A 14,772-nucleotide genomic window follows, 5' to 3' on the forward strand; every position below is an offset into this window, starting at 1 on the left:
ATGGACAGGGCTGTCGGGGGTGCTCTGTAAGCTCAGGGACTTCCTCCATGTGCTCTTCAGCTTTTTCTCTGCTTGTAGGGAAGGAGTCAGTGCTCCAGAGCAGCTGTGGGACCCCGGTCTGTTCTTCTCCCTCTGAATGCAGTGTAAATCCCCGACTCCCAGTCTGATGCTGGGCAGCAGTGGAGGAGGGGGATAGGTACCCGTTGGCTATATCAGCATGTCGAAGGCACACACACCAGCATTTGCAGCAGGCAGGAGCTGGACGGAAGATGGGGATATCCCAGTGTTTCTAAAAGCCCATACTGATGCTTCAGATTTTCCCATTTTAACCACTTCAGTGTGGTGCTGCCTAAGATAGAAATTGCTTTTACCATAGAAGTCCTTCCACCAGTGGAAGGCTGGGGAGGGGAGAGCTCTATGTCTCCCAAAGTAACGTCATGCAAAGGCGTTTGTAAGTGCTAGAGACACGTGATTTTCAGAAATGTGATTTATGCTGTTCTCTGAGGATGTACTTTGGAACTGAGGTATTTGTTAGGTGTGCAATGTGGGCTCCCCATGGCATGAGCTACAAATCTCATGGCTATAGGGTTTAGGAATGCTGCTGAAGCTAACAGGATAGCTAGGTTGAACTGGGCATGACTGGACTACCATGAAGGACGGAAGTGGCAGCACTGAAATACTGGAGGATCCTCCTTTCTCTTTCAATTCATGGGGATAAAATGCAAATGCAGGCCTAGCCTCTGTAATGCCTGGTCCATGTGCAGTGGTGAGTAAATATTTAACTGCAGGAAGAACATTCCCTTGCAGGAAGAACATTCCCTCCCAGAGATCGAAGCAGCTGAGTTAATCAGTTCCAGATTATATTCACGTTATGGGTGTCAAGAGGACAATACAAGTTCAAAACCTTGAGGATGTTCAAAGTCTTCTACTATGCCTGGGCAGTTGCCATGTCTCCCCTGGGATGCTAAAAATAAAAATGAAGATCTTTTCACCTGCTGAGAAAGCAGGATGATTAACTCACTCAAGGACACGCTTCACAGAGAGGGGGAAGGGCTGGAGATGTGGCAAACAGGGAGTTTGAAGATCCTCCTGTTGCATCCGGATGGTGCTTCTGAAGCTTGGGAGCAGAGGCTGCTGCAGCAGCTGGGCTGGGCTAGGAAAGCCCTCAGGCAGGTCTGGAGATGTTTCCTAGCCTGACAGCACACTGTATGTTCACCTGCAGGGCTGATGACAGAAGTTGTCACTGGCAGTAGTTCTCAGGCTTTGGAAGATGCTCAGTTCCTGCCAGGCCCTCCTCTTACACAACAACATATTTCCAGTTATTTTACCCCAGTATAGTTAGTGTGCCCTCATCTGTCCCTCCCTCACAAAGCTAGTCTGTTCCCTTCAGAGATTACGCAGTGGAGAGAAAGTTGTTAGTACTCATCTCTATAATAAAACAAGCTGCTCCAGACATGATGTAGTTCATGTTTTCTTATAATGCCTGTAGGGCTCGCACTATGCTCCTGGAGCCTTGGAAAGAGACTTAGCTATCAGCATACTTTCTCCCACCTGCATCACGGCTGACCAGCTGATAAACTGTGGACTTGGTTGCTCTTGGCTGCTCATTCATCTCTGACTTTTGCTGGTGCTTCATAGAGATGTCTCTCTATGGAGGAAAAAAAACCTCCAAGAATATGTTTATCTTTAGGCCCATCTCTCCTCTGGTGTCTCCACCACAAAACCCCCTGAGGTTCAAGGTAGATGTTTCTAGTCCCCTGCACCAAACACTACTCTCTTCTCTAGAGCCTATTTTGCTTGAAAGGACATCATTTAAAGTTGGGACGAGAAAGGAATCCTCTTGATTCAGTGTCCAAGTCCATTTGGATGACTGAGGACCTCTTAAGTGCTTCAGCCAAAGCACTCAACATTTACTATTTGGGGTATTTTTTTCTTAACAGTCAAAAGAGTCAAATATTTTACCATGCGATTGAAACTTTTGTGCATTATTCAAAGCTCAGCTCCTCCTAGAGGAATGCCAAATCAGAAGCTGTAATGGTAAACTGAGTCCTGGCTACAAAATAAAAAAGCAAAAGTCTGTGCTGCTATTTTTCACTTTGGATTTAAATCCTCTGGACTGAACAGCCCTCACCAGGCACTGTGTAAAGTTTTTTCCTAAAATAAGATGACAGGGGTCAGGGGCCCAAGCTAAGCTGATTAGCACAGCTAAAGCTGTATCACATTGCCACAGTGGGGTCATATGATTGATCACTGGGGTAAATATTTAGGAAGCTTCCCAGGGAAGGGGAGTAGATGGGAAGGACCAGAGAAGCCAGGGAAAATGGGCATCTGGGGAGGGTCTGATACCATTCGCCTGTCGCAATGCAAATCAAAAAAGCGGGGCTTGCTTTGCTTTGAGTTACATCTCCCACCGGCTTCCCCTATGAACGTGTGTTCTGCACCACTGACCCAGGACTCCGGATCACCTTCGCTGCAAGGTAGTGTTTTCAGCAGACAAGACAAGGAGACATCAAAGCAGTCCGTGTCACTCTGCAACTACATGACACCGTCCCGCCAGGCCCTGCCGGCACCGGTCAGCCCTGCTCCCCTCTCCCAGTTAGCACAGCGCCCACTGCAGAAGGGCGACACGCTCATCAGTGGGTCAAATGGGGTCTCCATGGGCTTCGACTTTCCCGTAGGCAGCATGGGATCCTCCGTCAAGGGCAGGCGGGCCAGGAAGTTTTGTAGCGGCTCTGAGCAGCTCTCAAGCCCCAACAGCATGGGACCGGCGTGGCGGCAATCAGTACCAGCCAGGCTCCCTGGCCCTTCCCTCCGCCACCACACCTCCTCCTGGGGGAGTAAAGGTGGAGAGGAAACAAGCTGTGCTAAAGTAAACGCTTATTTGTATCTAAGCCACACCTCCTGGTGTAACCTGGGGGAGTTTTCTTCCTCTCCTACCTCCAGTGTAGGTGCTTGAGGAGCTAAACCCTGCTCTCAGAGCAGTACCCAGCTCACCTCAGCCTCTGAGTCCTCCTCTAGGATGTGCCCCTCGCTCTGCTGGGGCTCTGTGAGGGGTGGCCTCAACAGCTTCGCCCCGTCCACAGCCACAGCAGTGGTCCCCACAGCGCCTTCCCCCACTGGTGGGGTCTGCAGGATGGCTGCACTTCTTCACGGGCGGACCACAAAGCTCATGGAGACCCCCTTCCCTGCCAGGCCCCACTGAGGCACCATCTCAGGAGCAAGGGGAGCACCGCAAGATGGTGCCTGCCCTGAGATGGCACCGGTTGGCAGGCCCAGGAGGGGGAAGCAGCGCCCAATCATCCTCTGCTGCCCCACGGTTCAGCGGGGACCAGAGAGGCCTCCGGGTCCCTCCTTCTGCCACAAATGAGGGGCAACATCCTGGGCTTGAACCCGGCCCTTCGTAAGCACAGCCAGGGCCTGGCTCAGCCGCCAACCCACTCGCCATGAGGCACCCAGAGCCATGATGTGAAGAGGTTCCTTGGCTCCCTCCATAATTAACGGCAGCCAAAACAGGAGCTGGGAGGGCTGAGGGGCAGGCGGGAGGGAGGCACTGCCCAGTGACCACCTTGGGACCCCGCTGCAGCACCCGGGGGCCTCCTTGATCCCAAAAGGCACGGGAGCGAAGGCAAGGCCCAAGGATTTAAAAGGATAAACATGAAGACAAGGAGGCTGTGAATGATGGGAAGCAAGCGTGTGGCCGTCCTGAATAACCTGTATTATTAAACAGGTGCCAGCTGCCCTGGGAGGGGGTGGCTTTCCACACACGCAGGGCTTTTACACACTTTTCCCCCTGTCAAACTCAGTGGTTAAAAAAGAAGCCACTAGAAGTTAACCTTCTCCTTTAACCACAGTTTTACCAGCTCTCATTTCTTCGCCGTTTGTCTTTCCTGTCCTATTGCAGCCCGAGGTTGTTTGCCAGAAAATAAGACAAAGGCTCGTTGCTGCCAGAATCTGCCCTCCAACAACAAGGAATGGCAGTAAGTGGGCAAGTAGGGACACACAGAGCTGCACAGAGAGAGGAAGAGAATAGCTCCTATTATTTTGGTAAGTTGCTGTTGACTTTGAGGCAGGACTCTCAGGGAAAGGTAACAGCTGGTGTTAGACAAATGATACAGCTAAAAAAAAACAGAGGAGCTTTTAGACACACAAATCCTTCTTCCAAGCTGAAGCAAAAGGCTGTAAACGTTAGCCTAAGCACAGACTGGAAAAGCTTCCTCCGAGTCTCTCTCTTCTTTCTTCAGGGAAAAATGAGGCTCCATGGGGAAAGACCTTGCCCCTCAGCATGCAGGAAAACAGAGGCATGACTGGATCCCTGATTCCGGCTTTTCTGTGATGAGATCATAGAATCATAGAATCATTAAGGTTGGAAGGGACCTCTGAGATCATCGAGAGATGGTGCTTCCCCACCTGTAGAAGCCATTGCTGTTGCTGCGTCCACCAAATGAAACCTGTTACAGTACCGCAATAACACCCTCAGTACCTGTGAAGCACCGGCAGATGCTTTGCCACACTGCATCACTGCACACAAGTGGTTTGCAAGTGCAACTCAGACCCAGCCTTGTCACGTTGAGCTGTGATTTACACCAACTCCAGAGATTTCACCTCATGCAACTGCTCCAACTCAGTCTTCACCGCAAACATTCATGGCATTTTACAAAAAAAGGAGCAGTTTGCAGGCCTTGAGGAGAGGTATCGGGGTTGGGCAGAGCTCAGGAACTGCATCAGCACTAAAAGAAGCAGGAGAGTTAGAGGAGGCACAGCACAAAGACACTGTTGAGCTGTGACTTGACGATGGTAGTGAAGCAAACTATGCTTTGCCAGGTTACAGGGTCAAGCGGCAGTAGTATATTGATTAACGATGTTGAAGTCGCCAGAGGGCCTGTCTTAGATGCAGCAGACAGTTCACATTGCGTTCTGGGATCCGTATGTCTGCTTTAGGCTGGCACTCTCGATTTGAACTGCAGCGCCATTTGCCCTTAGGCAGACACCTTGGCTTCGATATTGCACAACGGGATTTGCACAGGAGACTGCATTCAAGTATAATTGCATTGAGTGTCACAGGAGAAACCCAGCCTATAGGCCGCAAACTCTGTCCCTGTGACTGGTGCTCAGCTATGCAATTTGCTATTGCACAGCATGGACATTTTCTGACTTGCTGTTTCAGGCCTGCCTCACCCTCTGCTTTCCCTCTGTTACGAAGCTCTAGAGATGCTTCCCCAGCGACAACGCTGTTTTGTTCGGGAGAGAAAAACCCAGGACTGATCAACCCTGCTATCAACAAGCAGGTGTCTCAGATAGCAACAAAAGAACCAGCATCAATAATGGAGAGGGTAGAGAAAGCCAGAGATGCAATGAAGTGGAGAGAGGGAAGCCAATCAACTTAATGAAATAAGGCGCAAGGTTAGTGAAGGGCTATTTATAGACTCCAACTGGTTCAGCCCTGTGCACTTAGAGGCTGGTTCAAACTGGCTCCTTAACAGCAGTAATAATCATTACAGAAAAGAACGAGAAAAAAAGTGAAAGCTTGGAAAATTCACTGCCGGAGGTAAAGCTTTAGAGCCAGGGCTGGCTGGAGTCAGAAGTAACTGCATTACTGAGAGATTGAAAGGTTAATAGGAAACCAGCTGACACTGAAAGGGAACAATTAGAGAGGTTAAGGGGTTTAATATTAGATTAATGGTTGCCTGGAGGAGCAAATGCAGAGATTTCAAGAACATAGGAGAATGGTGTGCAGAAGGCTGTTTTTTCATGGATGGAGAGCCCCAGGTCTGCTCCTGTCGCTCCTCAGATAAACTGGAAGAAGGTGGCTCTGCCATTCCTTGCCACTCTTGCTCAGTCTCCTGTTTCCATCTCTCTTCCTCCTCTCCCATCTGTTTGTCTCTGAAGTCCCTTTGGGTGTGCGCTCCCCGCTTAAGCGCTGTCTGTGTGGTCTTGTCTTAGTGTCTTCCTTGTGTTCCTCCTCCACCCTCCCACTGTCTCCTTAAAGGTCACAATAATAAAATGATGCTTAGCGTTCCCATGGCCCTTTCATTCCTCTTCAGCGAGCTGCTCTCCAGAGTCAGGCGTGGTGGGGATGGACACTTTTATCCGCATTACCCGTAACCAGGAGTCAAAGCTTCAAAGAGAAAAAAAAAAAAAAAAGAGTTGACAAAGATCAGATGACAAGTCTGTTCCCCAGCAAATCCACCCCAACTAGATGGACAATACTGACACTGGTGAGGTCCTGGACTACCAGTAGTCATTTTAAAAGGCTTTTTAGCAGGAAGATATTGGACATACTGCAGAGAGTACCTATTCAGCAAGATCGGAACTTACAGCATGGATCAACGGCATCTCCAAACCCAAAAGGGGTGTTGAAGATACTAAGGAGAGGACATTCAGCACAAGGAACACCGTCCTACCAGATGAAGGGCCATAAACATGCTGCTGCTGTGTGGTGGGCTGAGCGCTGTATGGACAGAAAGTTAAAACATGCCTCTTACACGAAGACAACAAAGAAAGGAGGATGTTCTGTAGCTCAGGGATGCTGGATGTTCTCCTGAAACCTTGTGCTGCAGAGGGAAGGAGATAAGCTGTTCTCCCTTCCCCCACAGTATGGGATGAGTAGCAAAGTATTTGGGATGGACTCACTGCATTCGTACAGTGCAGACTCCCCAGCCATAACCGACCTGGCCTCTTTCCCCATGAGCACTGCAGTTGCTGACATACTCATCAGGCCCCTGAGCGTCCCTGTACCTCGGTGCCAGGAGAGCCTTGTCACAGAGCACCACCAGCTGCTTAGGACGATGCTGGGAGCATTGGGCTGCTCCCTGCACCACCCCGAGGGACTCCTGAGAACCAGGGAGAAATTCTCCCCTCCTGCACCACCCGCGGCTGCTGCGCTCGCGGATCCTTCCCAATGCACGTGCTCCTCCCACGGGACAGGGACAACTTTCCCTGAGTGCCTGGCCCTTGGCGGCTGCTTGTGGACTCAAACAAGTGCGAGCTGGCTGGATCCACCCGTATCTTACACCGCTTCCCACAGCACAGCCTCCCCTCTGAAAATCATCCTGGCAAGATTAGAAAGCGATGCACTCAGCACTTCCTTCTAGGGCCGTAAAAGCCAGGCTGGGACTCCAACGCCGCGCAGGCACCTGACAGAAAAGATTCCTCACTTGTGATAACGACAGTGAATGTCCCAGCCTAGACCGAGTTGTGGTCGTTTGCGGCATATTAGCTCCAAAACACCTGAAATGCAGTGTTCTGGCTTGATGCAACCTATGGAGGTCACCCGTGGGTTCCAGAGGGGAAAAGACCAAGGAGGCTCTGGCTGGTATCAGAAGGCAATTCAAGCTGTTTTCTTCTTATATGCATGGCAGCTGAGCACTGACTTCTTCTTACCAGCTGGGACACTGCTGATTGATAGGAAGATAGCTAGAGAAGCATTCACTGGATGTGTTATTCCTCAGGTCTCTCTTCCACGCAGCCACATCTCTTTAAAAGCAACGAGCCTGAAGGGACAGGCTCTCCCTCCCACCTTCCCATCCTACACAGGAGCGTTTCCCAGGTCTAACATAAACCTCCCCTTGCCTCTGGCCAGCCACATCCCTGGAGCTGCATCTCTGCTTGAAAAGAGCCGATATCCTTCCAGTGACCCACCCATCACCTCCAGTCCGCAGCGTCCCAGAGTTAAAAGCACGTTTCAGCTAAGGATCTCCAAGTGCTGTACAAAAAGCTATTAATCCTCAAGCCACCCCTAGGAGCCAGGCCTGTAATTATTTGGCTTGCCATTTATCTCTGGAACTCACTGTGCCATTCCCCCAGCCCGGGGATGAAGGAAGGTAAAACAATACCTATTTCATAACAAATTGCAAATTAAATCGGCTGCAGCTCAGCCGTTAAGGGAAACGTTACCTTTTCCATAATCACCCCCTGCAGGCAAGAGCCTGAGAAAATGTAGCAACAGCTATTCTTTAACACTTAGGTAAACTTCGACACAAAATTTAAGTGACAGGCTCCAGCGAGACAGCCAAGTGTCAGAAGATTTCCGAGAACAGAAATCAGGAATCCTAGCTCTTGGTTTCTTGTTTTATCAACTGAACTGTCTCTCCTCCACACGTACCCCCCTCCTTAAAGATGACCATCAAAGGAAAAGAAATGCCACTTATGCCCTTTATGTGCCTTTGTAATAGATTAAGGAGCCTGTAGGACTTCAGTCCAAGGGAAAAAGATTAAGTGTTTTTCCACTTGTTCTCTTACATTAGAAATGCAGGTCTTTGGGAGCCTAAAAGTCTCCAGTCTGTCTAGCCTAGATCATGACAAAACCAGGAACAAATGAAAGACAAGAGAGCAAGAACGGGGCAGAGAGGGGAGGGGAAATCAAGTCAAACCCACAAAGTGCTGTTTGCAAGCAACGACTGCATAAACACAGTAACACAATGACGCACAAAATATCAGTGAGAAATTACGTGCTGTTTAAGAGTTGACTCTCCTGCAGCTCCAGCCAGGGTGTGAGAACCCACAGAGGTCAAACCCTGAGTACCCCAGGAGATCTGCATGGGAAGAAGAAAAGGGAAAAAGTATCCTCATATCTTTTTCTTCTTGTCAAACAGAAGCTGTAAAGTGGCATGAGATCTCAAATAAGACAGACCCAACCTACAGGAACGGGAAGGACCGGGCAACAAAAGCCGAGCAATGGCTGTCCTTTTTATGCCTCCTGTGTTGGCCAGGTTCATGCAGGGGACTCCCTGGAGAGGAGATGCCGAAGGGAAGGAGCATGGGGATGGGTGGGGTAAACCAACAATGCAAAAGGCAATTACAAAATGAAGAAAGCAGTAGAAGGACACGGCTGGAGCAAACGTCAGCACACAGAGGAAACCGTCCCGCTTCAGTCCAGAGAGCTAAAAGGTCACTCAATTGGTTTCTAGCTGACAAAGCTGTCCCTCTTACAGTCTTTCTCTGCCCTCTTCCTACAGCTCCTTCCCCTGCCTGTTCCAGGCAGGCAGCAGGACCCCTGCTCTGGTCTAAGCAAAGAAAAATTTCAGTCGCTTCCAGCTGTACCTGTTCAAACTACTTCTGGGAGATTTAATTACGGCTTTAACAGTCTGGGACAGAAACCTGCGTGACCAGAGCGCAGAGGGAAAGGCAGGGGAGGTTGCAGCTGTATTGAGAGACGCGCACTGGAACGGGTCGTGTCTGGATGCGGCTGAGGGGCACGCGAACTGTCCGTGCACAAGGGTACCTGGTTGCAAGTCACCGGACGCTCTGAGGGCTAAAAGCCAATTCAGTAAGCAAAAGCCTTTCCTTAGGAAATCTGTTTTCCCAGTTCTTTGAAAATCCACTCAGGTAGCTCCTCCAGAAACCTCCAAGCACAGAGCATTAAATAATAATCTGTTAAAATTACCTCCCTCCTGACCAACTACCTGCCAGTAACGCTTCATTGCTACATCGAGGTGTACTGACACCCAGGAGAAGCCCAAGAACTTCAGTAACCAAGCGCAAATCTTGTGGAAACCCCTTCCCTGTGCCTGGAAGCAGGTAAGTACACTCACAGCCCCCTCGGTGCGTGCCTGAGCTTCCCAGGCCAAACTGGTGCCTTGAGCCACACCATTCCCCTGTAAAAGGGAGCTGGAAGGGACTGCGAGGAGCCCTTCCCAGATGCAGCCAAGCAATTGCTGATGCTAGAGCGGTGCCTGCTGGCCGGTCCTATCAGAAGCACTGGGAAATGTTTCCACAGAGGATGAACTTGCAGTCAAGGTCAGGAAAACATTTCTAGGGAAGAGCTGCGTGTCCAGCTCCGCCGTGTTTCTGCCGGAGAGCTGGCATCAGATGTCGCAGTTTTGTGAATCAGTCTGGCGGTTATTTCTGTCGTGCCTCCAGCCCCGCGCTGTTTCTCGTCTTTCTTTACTCTTTAAGGTTTTATGATTTTTAAGCCAATCCCAAGGTAACAGATGACTTCTTTATTACTTTGGTATAACTGATGCAGTTTCAATAATGCAACTCCCTGTGAAAGTTCAGATTCGGGACAGTGTCACCTCAGCAAGCTCCTTAACCTGTCTAATGTTGGATGCTAAGAACGTAAGGCACCTCAAACCACTGAGAGCTTTTGAAAGGTCTGACATTTTACACGCCTTTTACATAGGGAAACATGCTCAAAATGCCATTAATGCCACTGTTACGCAAACTGGGTGGAACAGGTGACAAAACCACTGTCCTGTTGCTGTCCTTATGATGTGCTGGGAGAGAGAAATGATGCTATGGGTGGAACAGCTCTCGTCACAGAGGCAGTGTCTTGGATGCTCGCAAAATGCTGAATACAAAAAAGATGAAATCCCAGAGAAATAATCTTCAGAGATATCGTGTAGCACTCTTATGCCATCTGCACAGACGTATAACAATGTATTATACTGGATTTGGTCCTCAGCCCAAGGATTTGGAGACAATTTAGATATGAACGAAAGGAAATAGGTAGTGTATCGTGTAGTTCTTGAATTTTCAGTATGAAAGAAAATAGAGTCTATCCGAACATTGGGATTACGTCCCCCGGAGCCCACAGCTCTTCTAGGTAACAACACACACCTATCCATACACACACGCGCGCCTGCTCCTAAGGCAGGAGTTTAAAATGGATAAGACTGGTAATGGCAAAGGGATGCATCCATCTTCATGGGTCTTCCAGGGGCTGAAACTGTACAGCAAACTCTCTCTTGGACGCTCACGGACCCATGTTTTCTCACTGATGGCAGGTGGTGCCATGTTAGGCAGCCTCAGCTGGAGACTTCCCATTATTCACATTTGTTCGCTATTTTGCCACACTTGAACTGTCAGGCTGACATTTTACACCCTCAGCATAAACAGGGCAGATGTAGGTGGGAGGTGGGCAGACAGAAACAACATAAAGCTGTTAAATGCCTTTCTGAAGAACTGGATGTTATCTGTACCGCTGTCTGAACTCCCCCATGCTCTACGTAAACCAAAACATTCAGTTGAATACCTATTTAAGGTAGACACTGGCCAAATGTCTGTGTTGGGCCAGCAGTTGCACAGATTTTAACCATCCTACTGTTTCAGCAGAAGAAAGCACCCCTCTCCCCACACCCACTCCAGCACAATTCAGTGGAGACTGCTCCATCTAGGAAAAACGGACCCCAAAGAGTTCACAGCCCCGCACAAGCACTGATCTACTAGGAAATACTGTAGTGACTTAAACCCTTTCTACTCTAAAAGCTCCAGCGCACTAAGAGGCTGATAATTTACCTCTTCAGCATACTTCCCTCCCCTGTACGAGCAGCACACAGTACACAGGTGCACACACGTTCACGCACGTATACAGAACACAAACATTTGCACACACAGGAAGCACAAGATTTCCACGCATCATTGGTCTTCCCTTAACAAGTCCAAGCACCAGCTTGTACAGCTCATTTATAAACAACTTTTCTTCTGAATGCACTGTTTCTCTTTCTAGCAGAAGAGGAGGACAAGAGCACAGGGAACCCCATCTTCTCTGCTGGGAGTTTCACCCCAACAGAATTCATACATGGATTGCCATGCTAAAGCTGTTTGTGCATTCCCTGTTTCCCCACGTGTGCAACAGAAGATCTTGCTAGCAGCTTGTAGCTGCAACTGAAGGTGAACGGAGCTCTACCTTAACCATATGAAGGCCCCAAGACTATGCAAGCATGCAGGAAAGCCAAGACTTACTCATGTATGCTCCCTAATCAGTGAACACATCTCACAGACTTGGTCGTAATTTCACTGTGTGTCAGTTTGCCCATCTGTAAAAAGGGCACCATACCACCACCTGTCTTAGAGGGTAGAAAAATTTGTTTGTGGAATGGTCAGATGGTATGGTGTGAACATTATAACTCAAAAATATCTGAAAGAAAGTGAATTACTCTAAAGTGTATCTTGGATTATGCCTAAAAGAGAAAGCCAGGGGGCTACACAAAGTTGATGCAAAAAATCAAATGAAATGTTGAAGCAGGATCCATTGACTACCAGCCACGGGAATTTGTTGAAAATACCAGTCTATTTTCAGAGTGCATTAAGTACAGGGGGAATAAGGGAAGATTGTGCAGAAAATCTTGAATTCAGCATTCGCTAATCTTTCAGTGTTTGATTTTACCACCACAATGAACTTCTGTCATAATTTATTTGGCTCCAGAAATAGAGAATTGAAAAACAACCAGATGATAATAAATAATTACTAACATGGAGCACATTACTTATGATCACAATGTTTCAGTTCACCATATACTTGTTACCAGTGTGATGCCACAGCGATTAGAAAAAGCATATTAAATGAGTTCTGGCTGATATACTGCGGAGTTGAACCCGAGGACTTTCATATTCAACCGGTGCTGTTGAGCAAAACTCATGATTCAGCGCCATGATGGAGCCAAAGAACAGTAAATAGTCTGGCTGCGTTCCATGCGCTGACATATTTGAGGATCATGTAACAGTGGTCCCAAATTAGGTATTATTTCCTGTGACCTTTTTTCCTGCTAGATTGGCCGCAGGAACCAACCAGGTCCACACCCACTGGAAGCCAGCGAAACTTTTCTCAGGACGCTGGCATGCTTCAGAGCAGATGTAATTTAGCAATTGTGCAAGGACATTGAGCAATAAAACTCTCCGTGGAACCCGCTCCGCTCCTCAGTGGTAAAATTCTGCTGCCCTGGTAAAATTTTTCTCCTCCTGCTGTTGAGGGGGGAAAGAAAAGCGGTGGGTATGTTAAGTAGAAGGGTTCCCAGAGCCCAGCACACCAGCACAGGATACCATCAGTCTATGTGTAATGGGAAATGTGATCCACAGCATCCCTGGGTCACAACATCTTTTTACGAGGAACAAATCTCCCACCCCCATGGGCCGGCCCTCAGCCATAAAGGCCTTCAACCTCAAAGTCCCACAGCAAGTTTCTCATAGTTTTCTTCTTCTCAAATCCAGACTTTGGCCCATCCTGTCTGCTGGCCCTGCATCACCCTAAATCACGATGCTGCTGCTGAGATCATTTCCCTCAAGGGTCCAGGCCCCTCTTTCTGATGTCCTAAAGGTAATAAAAAAACATCACATGATTTTGCCAATTTCTAATTCTTCTAGACAAAAAAAAAAATATTGGCCCTTGAAAACATCTGCAACAAACCATCCCACCGGGTAAGCCACCCCCTCACCCACCAAATGCCCTTTGTCTGAGTAAGTGGGCAGCAACCTGCCTCCTACAACTCTTAACGCAAAACAACTAACCCATGGGTGATTCATCTTCAGGAGCCCTTTTCTCTCCCCCCAATGGCCTTCCCTAGAAAATCTCCCTCTCCACACAGCAGAAGGAACCTGGGAAAAACCCCACACACGGCCGGGTCCTGCCCTGGCAGAGCAACAGCGGGACACACAGAGCTTCAGGCTGCCACTCCAGCACCTACAGCTTCTCACCTCTTCTTCAAATGTTGTCTCCCTGGGACAGTCCTCTGGCTTGAGTGACAGACACTATCCCCACCAAGGACTTTCCTTGATTAGTTTAGTTAAATTAATTATTTAGGTTAGCTTAACATTCACTTAAAACTGAGAACTCGCAACTGGAAGTGAAACCTCTGAACATGTAATTCTCAACCAGAACTAGTAGGGAAATGCTGATATCAATGGAAAGGCACGGCTCCTCCGTTGCCAGGACTGCAAGACACAGCCTATTGCAGCATAAGGCAAGCATTTCAAGAGATGATTCTGGGATGAATTTACCCTTGGAGCCCTAAAAAAACACTCGGTTTTGCAGTACTGTACACAGACTTTCTGGACCTTATTTGCACTTACCTCCACCTACCATCCAGCACTCAGTTCCCCTCTGTTCCATCTTCCTGGTCCAACTCTCCACTCTCTTTTCCCCTCTCTCGCCCAGGAACCAAACAAGGATCAAAAATGCATACTCGAAGAGCACTGAATCCCCCAATGAAGAAGAATGGCAAACAAGCACAACTGCATATGACAGAAGAGGAAAACACAGTCTAAATGGGAAAGAAACTTGAGATTTTTAAGGCTAGGAATGATTTTTTTCTAAGTAGAGAGACACAGTTTGTTTCTCTAACTGCTAGAAAAAACAGACAAGTTTTGAGACTCATAGGACTGTCCTCAGATATCCAACAGGGATGAAGCAGAAGCTGCATCATACCCAAGGTTTATATTTGAGTCATACAAAACTTGACAAAGTAGAAACTTAGATATGTCCTTGGGCATAGGATACACTGATTTCTCCCATGACTGAACTAGTTAAGCCCACATGTGCCCCATGGTCAACTCTACTCACCACCTTTTAAGGAGGAAAGTCCCCTTGAGGTCAACCCTAAGGCAAAGCTCCTCAGAATTTTGTTCGCATGCTCATTAGGGTCCGTAGAAATGTTTCATGTCCTTGTACCTACACCACAGTTCAAACTGCACCCAGAGACAGTGGGAGCACACAAGCTCACCTCCCCTTTGCTGCTTTGGGTGTTAGCAAATTAACCTGCTGCTGCTTGAAGAGCACTGTGTTCCAGCGGCAGCGTGCCACATAGGGTGCGCATCGCCTCCTTGCAGTCTGCCAGCTGCTATCAGCCCCTGGTTTGAAGGCATAGATACAAACCTGCTCAAAAGACAACCGTGCCGCCTGTTGGTGTTCCTGCTGTCCCTAGCTTTTGCTGCAATCCTGCTCCTGGAAGCCAGTCCTCACAACTCTGCCTGTGGAGCTCCATATGAAGTCGGCTCTTGGGCACTGACGAAGGCTCTTTCAACTCACATGACTGCTTTCACACTGTTATCTAGTAGAGA

The 14,772-nt window shown here is 48.5% G+C and overlaps 1 long non-coding RNA gene across 2 annotated transcripts; it reads right to left on the reverse strand.

Annotated features, from left to right (window-relative positions):
- Positions 1 to 227: 227 nt before the first annotated feature.
- Positions 228 to 14,720, reverse strand: LOC309601711. Of its 2 annotated transcripts, none has more exons than XR_014230580.1 (3): positions 14,588 to 14,720; positions 13,786 to 13,947; positions 228 to 6,115 (listed from the first exon to the last, which is right to left on the reverse strand). It is a non-coding gene; the product is annotated as an uncharacterized lncRNA (long non-coding RNA). The 2 variants fall into 2 exon arrangements; XR_014230581.1 differs by lacking the exon at positions 228 to 6,115 and adding an exon at positions 12,170 to 12,681.
- Positions 14,721 to 14,772: the final 52 nt, after the last annotated feature.

The sequence above is a fragment of the Platalea leucorodia genome (assembly GCF_965183815.1).
Source record: "Platalea leucorodia genome assembly, chromosome: 2".
Lineage (NCBI taxonomy): Eukaryota > Metazoa > Chordata > Aves > Pelecaniformes > Threskiornithidae > Platalea > Platalea leucorodia.